This window comes from Typopeltis vanoorti, chromosome 22 (genome assembly GCF_054136105.1).
Source record: "Typopeltis vanoorti isolate ZY-2024b chromosome 22, IOZ_Tvanoo_1.0, whole genome shotgun sequence".
NCBI lineage: Eukaryota > Metazoa > Arthropoda > Arachnida > Uropygi > Thelyphonidae > Typopeltis > Typopeltis vanoorti.
The window spans coordinates 34,844,835-34,865,824 of NC_143570.1; the positions used below are offsets into that span (position 1 = coordinate 34,844,835).

The window sequence follows — 20,990 nt, forward strand, 5'->3', positions numbered from 1 at the left end:
TCTTCCGAATTAATCTTATAGAAACCCTTCAGTAATTTGAATGTCTCAATTATATCACCCCCCTTTTTCGCCTATCAACCAATTTCTGCAACCCACAAATCTTCAACCTGTTCTCATAAGGTTCATTCCACAGACCTGCTATCATCTTGGTTACTCGCCAAATTCTCAGATGTAGTTACTAGGTCAAGCACTCTCTGATCCCTAGTATTTTCCATTACGTGCTGTCGCAGATAGTTATCCCTTAATAACCGCATAAAATTCAATTCCTTCCTCCCATGTGTCCTTTCCTCCTTCCAATCAATGTTACCATAGTTGAAATCTCCCATAATAATTATCCTCCTTCTACTCATTTCTTCTGTTTGCTTATGCATACGATCTCCACCATCTATTCCATCACCTGGTCTATAGCAGCACCCAACTGTATATTTTGTTCTGCTAGTTTCAATCTCACACCAAATAGCCTCAAATGTGCTCTTTTTCTCTATCCTGCAGTTCCACTTCTATTCCCCTTGACTGTAGCTCATCAGCTATCATCAATAACACTCCCCCCCCCCCCCCATTTTATTCTCCTTGTCACTCCTGAACACACCATACCCCTCACATTCAATCCCACTAGCTATATCATCTTCTGTCAGCCATGTTTTACTAATGCCAATAACCTGTGGCCTGAAAGTGCCAACCGAGGCCAAAAATTTTTCTTCTTGTTCCTAATACTCCTGCCATTAGTGTACATGAATTGCAGAAGCCCATCAGTCCCATCCCTACTTTGATGCCATATACTAACTATCCCATTCTGATTTGTTATCTTTCGTATTTGCTCGGGCATATTACACACGTTCATACGCTCAACTGTCTCCCTAAAGTCTGGATATCTACTCCCCTCCCCCTTAATAACTCTAGTTTTCCCGATTCTACACATCCGCTTCCACTACATTCAACACCTTTTCAAGTCTCTGTACACCAAATCCATTCAAATGTAAACCATCCATCTTATATAGATCCATCGAACTCACTCCACACATCCACAAATTCCACACCACTCCTCCTGCATAATTCACTCATAATGTCATTAGCAATTATGGCCTTCATTCTACTCTTCACTGGCATACTGCGGCAACAGACTCACAATCCTAAATCTCTTACTCTTCTCTTTTGCTATCTGAAGCAATTCCTTTAAATCCTCTCTCATAGCCATATTGTACCCTTTCAAATCATTTGTACCTTCTACTACTGTCAATTCTTTCACCCGCTACTTTTGCATACTAATTGACTCACTTACATCCTTGACGTTCGCACCAGGTTGGTACGATTTTGTTAAATGCTCAACTATCACACCTCTTACTAAAGAATCTCCGTACAACACTCGCTGTTTCATTTTGTTTACACTCAATGTCATACTCTTATTTTTTTCCTATCATACTTTTTCCGTTTATTAGTCCGTACGCTCGGTAAGTATTTTTGCCAATGCTCCAGCTGCCGATTTGCCCTGTATATTACTTCGCATAACCGTGCAATCTCACTCATTGCATCAGTCTCATCATTTTTATTTTCTGTTCATTCATTCATTCTGTATGTTTACCTTCATTCTCACTTTTAACACCACTCACAGCTATCTGGTACTACCTCACAAATATTACGTGCATTCACACTTCGCATATCACTATTTTCTGCATTCTCACTTTCAACAATGATATCACCCTCACAACCTGAAACACTCTTTAAATCCTCACATTCCTTACACTTTTTGCACACATTCACTCCACTATCGTTGTTTAACTAGACTCCAACCGCTCTCCTCAATGCATATATTTTGCAAATGGTACACTGAATCGAATCCTTTAAATTAAAATTTTTAGACAAAGATGGCGACCTGGACATCAAATAAATGTTAGATCCATTTATTTCTGTAATTTTATGTTGTTTGTGAAATTGATTGTTGTTGAAGGTCTTTTAAGATATCTACATTTCTTTTCTTATCTAATTTAGTATAGCCTGCAGTTCTTAAAAATTTCATTTCTTCTGATGTTATCCTTTGGTAATCTATTTTCTTCATTGTCCAATTGAAGTGAAACTTCAATTGTATATTTATTATTATTATTATTATTATTATTATTATTATGGGCAACTCCAAAGAGTCCTTAGACTCATCGACAGAGGCCTTAAACATCATGTCAAGAACTATTCAACATTCGCACAGTATTTATCATACTTTGCTTTGAACTCATTCACAGTCATGGCACCCACAACAGACTGGCAGCTTATTTCACTCATTCACCAATCTCTGAGTAAAAAACCTAGTTCTAACACTCTTGCTAACTATACTCTTGCTCAGTTTCCTTGGATGGCCCCTTGTTCTCCCACCACCAAACCGCTTCTGAAAAATTTCCTCTGAATTAATCTTGTATCTTGTAAAAAAAAAAAAACCCTCAGTAATTTGAATGTCTCAATCATATCACCCTTTTCTGCCTATCAACCAATTTCTGTAACCCACAGATCTTCAACCTGTGGGTTACAGTGACAAAGCCTGTTAGGTTCTCGTAAGATTCATTCCGTTGACCAGCTACTATCTTGGTCGCTCGCCTCTGGATCCTCTCTGCCTCCTCCCTATCAAGAAGGAAACTCTGGTGCCCAGATCTGGGCACAATAGGCAAGATAGGGTCTTATCAAGGCTCGATAAAGAGGAACAATAACCTGCTTGTCTCTCTGCTTGTCAAAGTATTCTTCAGTAACCAAGTGATCTGATGAGCTGATTTAGCCACTTTTGCTATGTGTCCCCTAAACTTCAACTCCCTATCCACCAACACTCCCAAATCTCTGGCTTTGTCAATTTCCTGGAGTACAATAAATTGAAGATATTAAGAAACCTGTTCTCGTAAAGTTCATTCCATAGATCAGCTACCATCTTTGTCACTCGCCTCTGAATCCTCTCTGCCAAGAAGAAACCCTGGTGCCCAGTCAATATGGGTCTTATCAAGCCTTGATAAAGAGGAACATTATACTACTTGGTATCTTTAATTTATAGTATAACCAAGTGGAAAAACTTCCAATTCCTGGAGTACAGTTCCACCAATGTGATTTACTGCTATTCACCCCAAAATGCATAACCTTACACTTTGCCACATTAAACTGACATCTATTCTCCTTAGCCCAGTCTGTCAATCTATCCAAATCATCCTGCAAAATTTTGACATTATGTGTATTCACTATTGCTCTACCCAACTTTGCATCATTGGCAAATAAATTAACAGTTCCTCTCAGATCCTTTCCTATATCATCAATGAACAAATTGATTAGCAGTGGTCCAAGAACAGAACCCTGCGGCACACCACCAGCACATCACAGGCCTTCTTTTGGACTCTACTCCTGAATAAACTACTCTCTGATATCTCTCCATCAACCACCTTCCTATCCATTTCACGAGCCCTATATCCATCCCCATGTGCTGCAGTTTACTGAGTAGAATTCCATGTAGTATCCTGTCAAAGGCCTTAGCAAAGTCCAGTAGAATCACTGTAAACCCATTACCCTTATCCAGTTCAGCCGTCACTGTGTTATAAAACATGAGCAAGTTGCTGAGGCATGATCTACCCTTCACAAAACCATGCTGCCCCCCATACATTATCCCATTTTCATCTATCCATTCCTGTATTTTGCTCTTGACTAATTTCTCCAGTACCTTGACAACAACTCCTGATATGCCGATCGGTCAGTAACTTGCAACAGCAGTCTTAGAGAGCCTCCTTTATGCAATGGAACTATTTTCCCCTCTTTCCACTCTCTTTGAACTAGCTCAGAGCTGAGACTTAAATTAAACAATATGGTCAAGGGCACTGACAGTTCCTTTGGTGCTTCACATAAGACTCGAGCTGATATACCTTCCAATCCCACAAATGTATTCACATTGAGGTTCTGTAATATACTATTCACCTCTATTTCATTCAGCTCAATTCCTGTATAAGTCATTGATTCCCTCATTCCTGCAATATCACCTCCTTGATGATATACTCTTGCAAAGTGTTCACTTAGTAATTCTATTATTTTGACTGATTCAGTTACCTCCCTACCATCGCCATTCCTTAAAATCATTCTTCTGTATACATTTTTTCTTTTACTTGCATCAAAAGAACTGTTTGGGATTCTCTTTAGCTTGTTGCTAATTTCCTTTCATAAACTACTTTTGCTTTTCTTACCACACTAGTTACCTTTCTGGCCTGTGCTTTGTACTGTTTGTGAGCCTGCAGGTCACCTTTCTCCTTAATTCTCTCCACAATTGTTTCTTTTTTTTTGCAGCTCAAGCTTAATGGTGTTTTTCATCCATTTAACTCCCACTTGATTTACTCTTCAGACTCTAGGTATGCAGCCAGCCTTTACTTCTCTCAAACACCCCTTTACCACTTCCCATGCACCATCAACATCCAACCCTTGCAGTTTTACATGCCATGGCACTGATCCAAGCAATCTCCTAAGCTTATCATACCAATCTGGTAATTCCACATGTATCCTGTCCACATGTAATGTGGTAATTCCACATGGCTAAATGTGTGAAAATTCCACACATTTAGCCACTTCCCAAGGTCAAGACCTCATGATCACTCTCACCAATTGGTGGCAAAGTGGTCATATTCATTATAGTCAAATTCTCAGATGAAATTACTAGATCAAGCACCCTCGAACCCCTAGTATATTCCATTACATGCTGACTCAGGTAGTTGTCCCTTAGTAACTGCATAAAATCCATTTCCTTCCTCCCATGTGTCCTCTCCTCCTTCCAATCAATTTTACTATAGTTGAAATCCCCCATAATAATTACCTGTCCTCCACTCATTGAGTCTATTTGCCTATGCATGCTATCTCTATCATCTATTCCATTGCCTGGTCTATAGCAGCACCAAACTGTATATTTTCTTTTGCTGGCCTCAATCTTACACCAGATAGCCCCATATGTGCTATTTTCACTATTCTACAGTTCATCGGCTATCGTCGATAACACTCCTCCCCCATTCTTTTCTCTCTGTCTTTCCTGAACACACTTTATCCTTCACATTCTATCCCACTAACTATATCATTTTCTGTTAGCCATATCTCACTAATGTCAATAACCTGTTGCCAGGGAGAGCCAACCAAGGCCAAAAATTCATTCCTGCTTGTTCCTAATAAATGGCTTTAGTGTACATAAAGCAAAAGCCCCCTAGTCCCACCCCTATCTTGATGCCTTATACTAACTATCCCATTCTGGTTTGTTATCCTTTGTACTAACTCAGGCATATTATACACATTCTTACACTCAACTGCCGCACTGATATCTGCATATCCACTCAACACCTCCCCCCAAAAAGCTCTAGTTTCCCTGATTCTGCACATCCACTTTCACTTCATTCAGCAACAGTTTTTCCAGTCTCCGAACACCAAATCCATTCAGATGCAAACCATTTTTCTTGTGCAAGTCCTTTCGCCCATCAAACTCACTCCTCACATCCACAAACTCCACACCACTCCTCCTGCATAACCTACGCATAGAGACATTCGCAATTATGGCCCTCCTTCTCAATTCTACTCTGTCATTCTGTGGCAACAGACTCACTATCTTAACTCTCTCTCACTCTTTTCTTTTGCATACTCTAGTAATTCTTTCAAGTCCTCCCTCATAGCAAACTTTTCACTTTTTAAATCATTTGTTCTGGCCACTACAATCATTTCTTTCACCGTATGCTTTTGTGCTCTAATAGCCACACGTATATCATTAATTTTTGCAGCAGGAAAGCATGATTTTGTCATACTCTCATTGTTACACCTTTTACTACTGAATTGCTGTATAACACTCGTTTTGTCAAAAAAAAAAAAAAATATATATATATATCTTATTATTATTACATGAAAAAAATATAAAATACATTATTATTATTATTTATGCATATTTATATAACGTTATTTAGCTAACCTTCTGGACTGAACATTTGTAGTGAATAGAAAATGCGATGGTAATACTTCAATTATATATTTGTAAATAGTCTATATATGTGACGAGGATAATAAATTAAAAATTGTTACATGATACCTCCAAGGAATTCGAAGACTCATTGAGGGAGGGCACATACTCTACAACTCTCCATATCCACTACTTAATCTACCAACAACAGTGAACTGCAACTACTATCATCTAAACCAATGCCATCTACTGCCCACCGTCACCACTAGTATTTTTGTCTGTAAATTGCATGTGTTCTCCAGGCTGATTTGTCAGTATGCAGGATGGAAAACCCAAGTTTTCGTTCTTTTCTACTCTGACTTGACTCAAATAATTAGATATTATTAGTAATACTCCCCCCTCCCTTTCTTATTTCATCTGTCCTTCCTAAAAATCCTATATACTTTATACTCAATTCCAGTTAATACATCTGTCTCTTAAAGCTAGATTCCATTAATGCCAATAATCTTAGGACACGTTATACAGGGTGATTCAAAAAGATGGACTCAATTTTGTAAGTCTTTATATCAAACATAGAACTAGTGACAAATATGATGTAAAGTATATTTGATTATACTCACAATAAAGTTTATAATGTTCAATGTGTCCCCCTCCAGCCGCACGGATAACATCAAGATGGTAGCTTAATTCATCCCATACCCGAAGAAGGATGTCTTGCATCACTGAGTTCACCACAGTTATGATACAGTTTTTTAGGTCAATCAAAGTTGTTGGTGGAGGTCGTACATAAACTGCTTCTTTTACGAATCCCCACAAAAAAAAAGTGACAGTGTGAGATCAGGAGATCTTTGGGGCCAGAAATGAAGTGCCAGGTCTTCATTCCTGATGCGACCTATCCATCGTTGAGGTTGAGATTCATTGAGAAATCGAACATTCTAGTGTCAATGGGGTGAAGCTCCATCCCAGTGGAAAATAAAGTCGTCTGAATCTTCATTCATTTGAGGAAGAAGTCAGTTTTCAAGCATAGTTTAATGTTGAAATGTCGACGAAACACACGCTGCACCAGTCTCCAACTCAGTTTTAATGAACTCACGAACGCAAAAAATTTTGTGCTGCATAGTAGCTCACAACTGACGCTGCTGCGTGGCTGTGCACTAGGCAAGCATTCTAGTGTAGTATTTTAAACTTTAGGACCTCCTCTTTCAAATGTTATGTAGATCATTCATATACGATATATAGTTCGGGAAATATAGCTGTACGAAATTTAGTTCATCGTTTTGAATCATCCTATATTCACCAAGGCAGTGAACCCCCCCCCCCCCCTTTGTTCCTGATATTTGTGTGTAGACATAATAAATTACCTTTTTTTTTTTTTTTTTTTTTTTTTTTTTTTTGTATACTTACATATTTGCAGTTTTTGCTTGGCCCATTTGAGCAACTTTCTCTTTCTTATCCATATGTTTTGCAACATTCATATCATTATCATATTTGCCTGAACTTACACACATTCTCACCATTACACTCATAATGACGATCTACTGTCCCTTACTCTTTGGATTAGGTTTCACCCCTAATCAATAATTTCTCCAAGTTTCTGATGTTAAATCCATTCAAGTATAGGCCATACCCTTGATACAAGGCATTTCTGCCATCAAACTCACTCCTCACATTTAAAAACCCATGCCCATTTCTTTTACACAACCTGTCCATCATATAATTTGTTGTCATAGTTTTATTTCTTAAATCATTACTATTGCATTTCAGCAATAGATTCACTCTCTCATTTTTCTTTCTCGCTTCTTCCAGCAATCCTTTCATATCATCTGTCATACAGTATTTATGACTACTTAAACCATTAGTTTTTACAAGTACTGCAATCTCTTTTACTTTTCTTTTTTTCTTTTACATTTTTAATATCCTTAATTTTTACTCTTGGAAACTCAGAGTAGTGACACCATCAAACATAAATTTAATGAGCCAATCACCACACTATATTACTTCTTTTTTTCTGACATTCTGATTGATTTACCTTATTATTGATGTTTTAAGGATACTTGTGACATAAAGACTGAATAATATAAGCACGTAAACACAAGAAAGATATTTAATTAACCAAATATTTCAGTCCTGAAATAGCAGACCATCTTGTAGTGCCATTGAAGATGGTCTGCTATTTCCAGACCGAAATATTTGGTTAATTAAATATCTTTCTTGTGTTTACATGCTTATATTATTTACCTTAATATTCTTTGCTATCTTACTGACTTCTGCACTTTCCTATCTATTATTTTTCTTATATCCTGCCAGTTTTTTTTTAAACATTTCTTGACTTTTTTTTAACTCTCATATCCTATGTTATCCTAAATAAATCTGCTGTAAATCTTCAAACATCTTTAATGAAATGACATAATTGCTGTGAAATATTTTGTATGAAAATCAGCAATTGAAAGACTGAAATGGTGAATAAAAACTGGATAACAGAAGGCTTCATCAAAGTTCTCAGTAAGTATGAGTAGCAGTTAGCTAAGGAAGCCAAAAAGAATCCTAGGGAGTTCTTTCGATATGTAGCCAGCAAAAAAAAAAAAAAAAAAGAATGATTATGAACGATGACATTGATTGGAGAAAATGGTATAAGGACAACTGCTCAGAAGACATAGTAGAAATACTTAATGAGCAATTCATGAAGGTCTTTCACTTTTGTGAATGTGACATCATGGAGAGATTGAGAGTAGTTAATGATGGGGAGGAGAGACTGACTGTAAATGAGCAAGAGGTGTATGAGGAATTGAGCAAACTTGATGTTAATAAAGTTGTGGGACTTGATAATATATCAAAACGTATTCTGAAGGAATGTTCCAGGGAGTTGGCATCTGCCTTGACATATTTTTTTAATATGAGTCTTGCACTGGGTTGAGCTCAAAAGGAGGGGAAGGTTGTGGTGATAGAACTCAAGCATTAAATTATAGGCCTATCTGTGTGTCAAGTGTTGTGGTTTAGTTATTGGAGAAGCTGGTGAGAACTTGGATCCAGAATTGGGTTGACAAATATGGATTGCCTTTGATGGACAGCATGGATTTGCTAAAGTGATGTCATGTTTTAGTAATCTACTTATTACAATAAGGTGACGGCTTCCTTGAACAGAGGAGAAGGATAGAAATAGTATACTTAGATTTCGCAAAGGCTTTTGATAGATTACCACATGATAAGTTGATAGTCAAACTATAGCAGATGGGGTTGGATATTAGATTAGTGCATTTGATCAGAGACTGGCTATCTGGTAGGTATCAGCAGGTTGTGTATGGGGGGGAGCAATATCCCAGAAGAGGAAAGTCGCTAGTGGTGTGCTCAGGGATCCTTTTTAGGGTCAGTGCTGTTAAACCTCTATGTTAATGATATCAAAAATGATATTTATTGGCACATATTCTGATGGGGACATTTAGTTGTTGGCAGATGATGCAAAGTTGGGATGAACTATGAAGAGCTTGTTGAAGATGTTGTGGCCTTACAAGAAGACATGAATAGATTGAGTGAATGGGCACAGGAATGGAGATGTCAGTTCAATGTTGCAAAATGTAAGGTTTAAAATTTGGAAAACAAAGATGGAATGTAGAATTTATGCTTGTTGGGGATATATTGTTGGAGGTGGAGAAAATAAGAGATCTTGGGATAAGGATCTGAAAATTGTGAGGACAACACAAAGAATTCTGGTGATGCAGAGGACCCTGATTTGTAGAAGCAAAAATATTCTTGATTTATTGTATAAGGATTTAATTAGACCACACATATACTACTGTGCACACAGATTTGGTCACCTGGTTATCAAAAGAACAAAGACATGTTGGAAAGGGTCCAGAGGCAACTGACTAAGGCAGTTTCTGATCTCTGGAATGTCGAATATGAGGAAAGTTTGAGAAGATGCAATTTACAGAGTTTAGTGAATAGGAGGAAGAGGGGTGATATGATAGACACCTACAAGTTGGTAAGGGGTTGTTATATGATGTTGGAGAGGTTTTACATAAAATGGTGGAAGATCAGGAGAGAACCAGAGGTCATCCCTGGAAGCTGTATAAGAAGGAAAGTGAGAAGCAGGTTTTTTGCATAGAGAGTTGTGAATGCATTGCCTGAGAGCATGGTGTCTACAGAGAAGTTGAATATTTTGAAGGCATGGTATGATGTGCTGTGTAGATGAAGGGACATCCTAGATGAGTCTATGACTCCATGGGCTCTTGGTATAATTTATTATTATTATTATGATTATGTGACACCTCCAGGAAGTTCAAAGACTCATCGAGGGAGAGTCTGGCAATAGCATCGAACGATTGAACCCTTCCAACTACTAACCGCGCTCAAACTTGCTTAACTTTTTGCGTGAGCCATAAGTAGCAGACGCTCTACCAATCGACCAACCTTTGCTAATAATAATAATTATTGAACAAGTTACATGTCTGTTCAGCACATGTTATAGTGAAGATAGCAAAGTTCAATTTTGGAAATAGATAATATAATAAGTAAGCTTATATGTACAGAAACTGTTGAATAAATGTGTGTGGAACAAAAGGGAAATCATCCAGAACTGTACATTACCAGTATACAAATGTGTGCTGAACTAATTTTAGCATATGGATTAGAAATAAAAGTCGATCGAAAGATTGAGGCTACATACAGTATCTGAAAGTTCTGGAAAATTCAAGTGGTGTAATATACATGATTATTGTTTTTGTTTTTTTTTCACTGACTAGCTGCCATCATTTCTCTACCTTTTTTTTTTTGGGCCTTTTTTTTGAACATTAGGCATTAGTTAGCAAACATGCTTTTTTTTTTTTTTTTTTTTTTGGCTGTCTGGCTTCAGGTCCACCAAACCAACTGGTTTTTCATTTCATCTACATTTATTCTCTGGAACAGTTTTCTTCATACCATTTCCCCCAAGGACTGCATTTGGTCCTTCTTTCTTCTTCACCACTTTCCTAGACATGGCACTTGACCCATTTATAAGAAAGTTGTTGATTGAAATTAGTCATAAAATGTTTACTGTGCAGACTGTCACAATATCTGATATATATCTATTTAAGGAGGTACTCAAGAATATCAATAAATTATTGATCGTGATCTCTGTTTTCTGAATCCCGATAGCCAAATGAATAAGTGAGGAGAATGTAGTCTTATGTGCTGTAAGCTTCTAAAAGATATGTTATACGTAGTAATGAAATTCTCTGAAGCATGTGATAAATGTAACTTTATACTGCTCTTTTAAGTGCAGTATAAAGTAGCACAGTTAGAAGAACAGAAGATTGCATTCTTCAAATGGAAAAGACCCGAGTTTGATGGTCATCATGATGAGATTGATCTTTATATCAGCATTTTCATTGGGCGGGAGACAGAGTTAGCCAATCTCATATGGAAGTGGCAAGAGTTTTTTTTCTCCTATTAACTTTGGTTTTCATACAACCAACAAGCAAATCAGCCACAGAATTCACACAATTTACAGACAAAAAATACTATTAGTGGGCTGTAGATAGCATGTGTCGATGTTGGGTAGTGCTTTTCTGTGTGGATGTTGGATTTAAGTAGCAAAGATGACAGGGTGTGTAGAGTGGACTCCTGTGATGAGTTTGTGGGCTGCTTGGAGATTTCATATAATAATATTATATCCAAGATACAAAATAGCTATGCTTATAATTTTGGATCACCCCATGCTGTATCATTTAGTTTTTTAGTTGGTTTCATTTGTGCTAGCATCTATCTCAAATTGAATAAAAATGAAAGTTGAGAAATAATAAAGCTATCATGCTACAGTAAGTGTGTGTGTGTGAATTTTTTTTTTAGTTGAAGGAATAATTTAAGAATGGCTGGATATTTTTATCCATCTTAAATTTGTGATAAAAATAAGGCATTTCACTGGAGAGGAAGGAGGACAAAAGAATGAAAGAAATTTATTACTATTTCTTTTCTTAATCAACCTCCATTAACTCATTAGACTTGTCATGAGACAAGTCTAATGTAGTGATATCCCTCATTATTATGTCATAAACTCCTTCACAATCTCATTCATATTTGCTGGTGACACTAGTGTCATTAGTGAACGTGGCGGTCGTGTTGAGATGTGTTGGAAAATGTGTTTTTAAATTAAAGTATAGTGTGCCTTTTTGTCTCAAATTGTGCTGCAGTTATGTTTCAGTTGGATACAAGTGTCCTCCAGTGGTGTTATTGTTTGGAACTCTTGTATATATTGTGTTTTCGCTGCTGTTTGTTTCACTACTTCAGCGACTAAAGATGGCGTCCAACAATAGACGTATGTCAGCAGCTTGGAAGACTTCTATACGAAAGTCTGGCTCTGTGTTGGATTTTTCGCAGTGGATGCATTGTGGAAACTGTTATATGTATGCGCCGAGGAATGTGAAGGATCTGTGGACTGTTTGGCTAAATGAGAAGAATGAAAATGTCAATGTATGTGAGAAGTGTCAGGATAGGCTGGAGCTATTAGGAATGGAAGCAGAAGTTGGGACCGAAGCAGATGAACTTTGGCAGGAGTTCGGGAAAATGAAAAGTGACCTTCATCTTTTGCAAGAGGAATTGGAAGTGCTCAGTAAAGGAGGTTTTGGAAATTAAAACCGAGTTAAATGGGTTGAATAAAGAAATTAGGACTATGGAGATTACTCTAGCTGAAGTAACTAGAACAGGATTAATTATGGGAGAGTCTTTGGTGATTGATGAAGAAACAAATAGTATGGGAATGATTGGGAGTCAACAGAATGAAAGTACAAGAGGTCTAGAAGAAACGAGATGGCATGTGAGTGAGGGAGTAAGTAAAAGAGTGTTGAGTAATGAAACTGGGAGAGTCATGCTGAATAGCGTAGAAAATGAGGCCATGAGTGACTCTTGTTTGGACTTGAATGAAGTTATGAGTGGTAAAATATATGGTGATTCTATAATTAAGGGTATGGAGAGAGCAGTATGCCTGAGGAGTGCTTGGCTGGTGGAACAATCAAGAGAGTGGCTTTAGCAATAAAGAGAGGGCATGATGCAGAAAAGATGATAGTTATGGTGGGTACAAATTACCTGAGCGGTAGTGTAAATCAGGTAGCAAAATATTTAAGAACATTGTTAGATATTGTGAAGAAGAAAAGTGCCAATGGGAGAATAGTGTGTGTGCTACCTTGTTTTCACAATTATGAGTTAAGTAGACAAATGATGATAATGAGTGATGATTGCAAGAATATGCAAAAAAAGAGGTTTGGAATTTGTTGATGTCTGGAGTGTGTTTGAAGGCAAAAGACAGCTGTATGCAAGTGATGGGTTGCATCTGAACATGAAAGGTCATAAGCGATTGAAGAAGTTACTGTTTTCTGAACAAGTTGAAGTAATTGGGCAGGGAAACTAAAATTGAAAAGGTCGAGTGTAAGAGGGAGAAACTAAAGCAGTGATTGTATAATTGTTGATCCTTATTCGTGGAATAAATTGCAGAATAGAGGGGATAAAAATCGACATGTGACTACTGAAATTAGTGACATCTATATCAGTTCTAAAGCTGGTACAAGAACTAAAGGGAATCTGCAATTTTTGTATACAAATGCAAGAAGCATTCGAAATAAGAGGGAAGAATTTTTGGCATTAGTCAGTGCAATCTCAGCAAAAGTTGTAGGCCGTAGCGAAACTTGGCTGTCAGCAGAAGATGTGGTCACTGGAATTGAATGTGATGGGTACAGTATTTTCAGGGAGGATAGAGAAGATAGAATGGTGGAAGGAGTACTATTGATGATAGCTGATGAGTTGCAGCCAAAGAAAGTAGTATATCAAGATGATAGTACATTTGAGGCGGTCTGGTGTGAAACAGTGACACGCAACCAAATATACAGTTGGTTGCTGCTATAGGCCAGGTGGTATAGGGGGTGATATTGAATTCATGTATCAGCAAATTAGTGCAATGAGTGCAGGGTTAGTGATTATTATGGTGAATTTTAATTATGGTGATATCAATTGGAAGGAGGAAATATCACATGGCAAAAAAAGGAAATGGAATTCATACATCTTCTATGAGATAATTACTTGAAACAGCACATAACTGAAGGGACACGTGATGTGAGAGTGTTCAACCTGGTCATTGGTTCAGAGGATATATGCATAAATAAGGTGTCCTCGTTACCTCCAATTGGTGAGAGCAATCATGTGGTATTGACTTGGGAGGTTGCAAATTTTGTGGATTTCTCTCTTTAGAAGGGGTATATACTGAACTACAGGTTAGGCAATTATAACAAGCTTTGAAGTGAGCTTGCAGCAATCCCATGGCAGAACATATTACAGGAGAAAGATGTTATCAGTGCATGGGATAAAATCAGCGGATATCTGAGGAAGGCAATATCAGATTTTGTCCCCATGGTCAGGAAGACAAACAAGGTAGGCGTTAGATGGATGAGTAGTAGTATCAAGTTTGATCTGTAAAAAAGAAAATGTTATGGAGAATTTACAAGGAGAAAGGCGATCAGTACACCCATGAGCAGTACATGGCTCAAGCTAGGATGGTTACCAGCATAGTAAGAAAAGCTAAATCAGATTATGAGAAGACCTTAGCCAAGGAGATCAAGGGAAATCCCAAAGAGTTCTTCTGCTATGCGACAAGTAAAAGGAAGAATGACTTTGGAAGGATAACCTTAGTGGGTGTTGATGGTATCGAGGTCACCAATTCAGATATAATAGTAAAGTTACTGAGTGATCACTTTTCAAAAGTCTACCATCCAAGTGAGAATATCTCTGTACCTGTAGCAATAACTAATGTGAGAATTGAAGTTAAGAAATCAGAGGTACTTAGTATATTGCAAAATTTAAATGCGAACACTGCTGTAGGTTTAGATGGAATACCAGCTTGGGTGTTGCGTGAACGTGCAAAGGAATTGTCGATACCTCTTACTTGGTTATTTAACTTAAGTTTGAACTCTGGTATGGCCTGTAGGGAGTGGAAGGAAAGCAAAATAGTTCCTTTGCATAAAGGTAGCTCTAAAACTGCGGTAGTTAATTACAGACTAATCACCATCACGGGAGTTGTGGTAAAAGTATTGGAAAAGTTGGTTAAAGACAAAATTCAAGAATGGGTGGATCACGATATGCTACTCTATAGGGCTGAACATGGTTTTGTTAAAGGTCGATCCTGCCTTAGCAATTTATTAACTTTTTATAATAGAATGACATCCGAGTTGGATAAAGGAAATGGCTACACAGTGGTACTTCTGGATTTTGCTAAAGCTTTTGAGGATACCCCATGGAATTCTATTGTGCAAATTGGAGCAGATGGAGGATGGATACTGAACTGGTGATATGGATAGGAGAATGGCTCAGAGAGAGAGAGAGATACCAGAAGGTGGTGTAAGGAGGAACAGAGTCCAGGATGAGGCAGGTGGCCAGTGGTGTGCTTCAGGACTCTGTGCTTTTGCCATTGTTGTTTCATTTGTGCATAAATGATATAGGAAATGGCTTAAAGGGAGATATTCAGTTGTTTGCTGATGGTGCAAAGTTGGGTAGCACAATAAAAAATCAAGCTATGTTGAATATTTTTTATGCATTTTGGGATTAAAAGATTACCAGCTGTGTACTATATTGATGGAACGGTACTCCAAGAGATGATGAGGCTAGGGACTTGGGGGGGGGGACAGGGAAATGAAGTTCAGGGGACACATTGCTAAGATGTCCAAGATTGAACATAGGATTACTTGATTATTGAGGAGCACACTAACATCCAGAGATAAAGAGGTTATTATTCCCCTTTATAAAGTGTTGATACTTCCACATTTGGATTACTGCTCTTAGGTCTGGTCACCTGGATTCCTTGGAGATGAAGAGGTTGTGGAAAGGGTTCAGAGGAGAGTGACTAAGTTGATGAGTGATGTGAAAAATGCTCCCTACATTGATAGATTGAGAGCTTGTGGATTGCAGAGGTGGTTGATAGGCAGAGAAGAGGGGATATGATAGAAACATTTAAATTACTAAAAGATTTTTATTAGATTGATGCAGGGGAAATGTTTTAGCTGTGTGATAGTGATGGAAGAAAAAGAGTTTATCCCTGGAAATTAAGGAAAAGTGTGGTTAACAAGGGTGTAAGAACGAGGTTTTTCTCCTGGAGGGTGGTGAATGAGCGGAATGCATTGCCTGACTCATTTGTGAGTTCGTCGTCTGTAAATGAATTCAAGAAGAGATATGATAGATATTGTTTTGATAGTTTGGGTCTCCTGCGATGAGTCTACTGACTCCATGGAGATACCATAATAATAATAATAATAAACATTTGTGACTAACACCATGTTCCAACATAAAAATGTGCACAAATTCACATGGAGAGAAGAAGCAAGTAATAAGAAAAGTCTCATTGACTATGTTATTGTTGATAGTGATGTTTTCTCCCTGGTGCAAGACACCAGAATGTACAGAGGATTTGTAATTGGAAGTGATCACTATTTAGTCTTGAGTAGGATAAAATTGAATTTCATATTGAAAAGAATAACATTTAAGAAAGTTTTAAAGCGAATAAAAGTTGAGCAGCTCTCAGATGTGAACTGTAGACTAAAATACACAAAGATTATTGAAGAAAAATTGAAAGAGTTTGAGAACAGGAATAAAACCTTGGAGATTCAGTTGCAAACTCTGAAGAAAACATTGATTGAATTCTGCCAGAGAGGCATGTGGTGAGGTTTTCTGCAAGGATAAAAAAATCAGAACTCCCTGGTGGACACAGGAAGTTAAAGAGGCAGTGAAGGAAAAGAAGAAAGCATATCAAAAGTTCCTGGCAAATAAGTCAGCTTTTACTCTTACAGAATACAGAGACAAATGTAAGAAAGCTAAACAGTGTGTAAAACTAGCTAAACAAAAGTCATGGGAGGACTTTGGCAAGAATATAGAAAATAAATATCAAGAAGGTGGCAAAATATTCTGGAGGTTGTTGAAGAAGCTTAGGAATGGAGGAAAGAGTGCTGTAAAAGGAGTTAGAGATGATAAAGGTGAAATGAAAACAGGAGAAAAAGATATCCTTGAAGTATGGAGTAATTACTTTGAAAAACTGCTAAATGAAACAAGCAGTGATGACAGCACAGTGATAAAAAAACACTGACCAGGCATGCAGTCAGGAATACATATCCATACTTAAAGTAGAAAAAGCCATCAAAGGCTTGAAATGTGGAAAGGCAGCAGGAGTAGATGATATTCGACCAGAAATGCTGAAGTATGGTGGTATAAGAGTCTTACAGTGGCTGCACTGCATAGTTCAGAAAGCCTGGACAGAGGGACGAATTCCCGATGATTGGAGTAGAGCTCTCATAGTACCCATATATAAAAAGGGAAATAAAACTGAATGTGAGAATTACAGAGGTATTTCCCTACTGAGTGTTTCTGGCAAGATCTATGCAAGTATACTTGAGAAACGGTTGAGAAGAATTGTGGAAGAAAAGTTTGGTGAAGAACAAGCTGGATTCAGGCCAAATAGAGGCTGTCAGGATCAGATCTTCACTTTACGACAAATAGTCGAGAAAGCATGGGAATATAACAGAGATCTGTATTTAAGTTTTGTCAATTTGGAAAAGGCATATGACAAGGTGCCAAGAGAGAAGCTATTCAATACGCTGCAGTTATATGGTGTCAATGGGGCATTATATCAAGCAATATTTAGTCTTTATTTGAGTTTTAAGTCAGCAGTTAGAATTGAAGGAAGTACAAGAAGATGGTTTAATGTTAGATCTGGTGTGAGACAAGGATGTACATTATCCCCTCTGTTATTCATTATCTATATGGATCACATTATGAAGGAATGTGGTATTAAACCTGATATCAAAATTGGAGATGTTAATGTCAGCTCTTTGCTTTATGCGGATGATGTTATACTTCTAAATAAATCCGCTACAAGTCTGCAAGATTCTCTGACTAAATTGAATAGCTGTTGTAATAGATATGGTATGAAGGTCAGCAGTAAAAAGACAAAGACAATGAAAATAGGCAGAATCATTGAAAATGTCAACTGTGTTGTGAATGGAGAACCTGTGGAACAAGTAAAACATTTCAGCTACTTAGGCACAATTTTTACTGAAGATGGTAAACTAAATATAGAAATAGACAACAGAATCAGCAAAGCTGGTATCGTGGGAAGTCAATTGAATAAATTCATATGGAATAAGAGAGAAATTAGTTGGAATACTAAATTAGCTGTATACAAGACAGTGTTCAAACCAGTTTTAACTTATGGATCTGAGAGCTGGGTCAAAAGTAAAACACTTGACCAAAGACTAGAGCAGATATGAGAGTCCTGAGAAAGATTAGAGGCGTGAACAGATGGCATCAATGGCAATATCATATTAAAAATGAGGATATTAGGAAAGAACTTGACATTGTCAGCATCCAGGAATGCATTAGCAGAGCTAATCTCAGGTGGTATGGTCACTTAAACAGAATGGGCAAGGAAAGATTAGCAAAACCAGTCTTCTCTGCCAAGTTAGCAGGAAAACGACCCAGAGGAAGACCAAGATATAGGTGGATTGATACGGTACAAAGTGCCTCAGACGATAGAAATATAAGATCTGATTATGTTGGAGTTTTGACAACTAACAGACTGATTTGGAGGAAAATTTTAGATAGAAAGTTAGTAATGATGTAATTTTTTTCATTTAGTACTATCATATCCTGTACACCTCTTGAGGGTACATGGCAGGAATTTGACGATGATGATTTGTGACATTTATAAAACATTTACTTTCATAAAACTCACTCATTCACATTCATCATAAAAACCTTCTAGCATCATATACCATTCACCAATCAGTCTATCTTAAAAACTACTCTTTGACATATCACACTTCTGCACAAGATAACAAGAGGTGCTTTCCCTCACCCTACAAATAATGTGTGCTAAAATAAATCTCCTTGTCAACTTTGGAGGTCTCTGTATCATCCACTCCTTTACAAGTTTACTGAAATCTGCAATTTACATTTCATTACATTCCCTCACAACCAGTATTCCTTGCTTTAATATGACTTCTTTTATTTAATCATGTTTCAGGTTTCCTCATAACTTTGGCAATCAGGTGACCAAATTTGCTCATAAGAGGTCCAGCATAGTATGATCAATGCCTTATATTATTGTATAGCAGCAACATTGTAACTCTTGCATTGTTTTCCAGGTGTGGCATTCCCCCCTCCCACTGAAATATAATCCACCTCTAGAACCTGGTTTTACACTGATACAGTGCAGAATTCTACACTTCAAAATTCAGAACTTTATACTTAGCAACATAAAAATGGCAATATTTTAATTGTTGTCCAGGCTAAAAGAATGTGTAAGTTTTTTGAAGTGATATTAATATCTGTATCATTTCTTATAACCTTCCCTTTCTTTGTGATCAGTAAACAGCTGAATATCTCTCATCTCATTAGATGAACAGTCATTAACAAATAAGATGAATAGTAAGAGCCTAAGAACAGAACCCTGTGACATGTTATTGATTACCTTTGCCCCCCACCCCACACACACACCTACGCACAGATGCACATTTCCCATATAACAAATTGCTTATTTATTCTCTCAACTTGTAGCAAACTTATCAGTGTTGCATTTTCTCTAAGATATATTTGGGAAGTCAGAAACGTGACCATATGCTTCTTCCTAAACTATCACATTCATCACATTATCATAAAGTAAAGTAAATTAGGCAAGTAAAGTACCTAAAGCAAGTTCCCCCACCCATTTAACAAATCATGGATGACTCATAGAGAATCTCATACCTGTCAGTCTAATCCTGTATTCTAGCCATCCTCTTCAGTACTTCAGCCACAACTTCAGTAGTGGACTGGTTTATATTTACAAGCCTTAGTACTACTACCCTTACATAGAGGCACTACTTTGCCTTCCTTTCTTCAGGGTGTGAAAGGTAAGTTAAAGTTTGTGTTGGCTACACTGAAAGTTATAGCACTATTCATCTAAATGTTAATAAATTGTTAATATTTAAATATTAATAAAACTGATCAGTCAGATCCAGTGATCTGATTGATCACTTTTATTAGCAGAATCAAAATTAAGCTATTGTGTCAAATTACATTAAATTCTGTTATTGCTATATATGATAGTGAAGCATTTTGCTCTCCCTACCCCCCCCCCCCCTTCCCTTGCACATTTTCATCAGAAACAAAAATTGTGATATCTCACCAAATTTAAGGATTTAAAATACTGAATTAATAAAATCCATCTAACCTGAGATTGAAAGATTTTTTCCATTGATTATAAATAAAATAAATTAAAGATGCCAAGAAATGATTGGATTGGTTTAATCCTCTATCCAAGTGTAAGCAGTCAATCAATGTTTTTGCCTGAAATATCTTCACAACTGGGCTACTTGTATAAAGGCTAAATGATTTCACATCAATTGCCTTAGTTGCCTTAATGCCAAACAAACATCCTTTCTGACATGTATAATGCTATGCATTATGCGAATGGCCACTACCCCGACTGATTTGAACCTTTATTGAGGTCTCATCTGATCAGAAAGGATGTGTGCTTTGCATTATGAGATACTAAGGCAATTGATATGAAGTCATTAGTCTTTATGTATGCGTAGCCCAGTGATGAAGATATTTTACACACAAATATTGTTTGCTTATGCTCGGATAAAGGATTAGACCAAGAATATAATTTCTTGGCATCTTTAATTTATATCCAACCAGAATATAGGAATAGCTTGTATAGATGTAGAAGACAGATGTAATGAGTACATATATATTTTCAAAGTACATATGATAACACTGATAAACAGTGACTTTCTTGATTAAAACAGTATGCATAAATGTATTCTCATCTCTGCAAAAAAAAAGGGGAAGGATGGAAATTTAAATAGTTGCATTTTTCTGTGTAATATCCAGTAACTTCAAAATAATAGAATAAAGAAAGCATTATCAGAATTTGTTACCAGTTATTAGTAATTATTGTACATCCTGGATAACACAAAAAAATTTTAAATAATTAATCATGATTAATTAACAATGGATTTGTTTTATATATGTCAAGCTTGATTTGATTAAACTATATTCATTAAAACAATTTTATTAT

The 20,990-nt window shown here is 37.0% G+C and overlaps 1 protein-coding gene across 7 annotated transcripts in view; it reads left to right on the forward strand.

Moving 5' to 3' along the window:
- The window catches only part of LOC150094297 (protein mono-ADP-ribosyltransferase PARP4-like), an 879,331-nt gene that overhangs the window by 187,336 nt on the left and 671,005 nt on the right, over positions 1–20,990 (forward strand). The window lies entirely within an intron of this gene.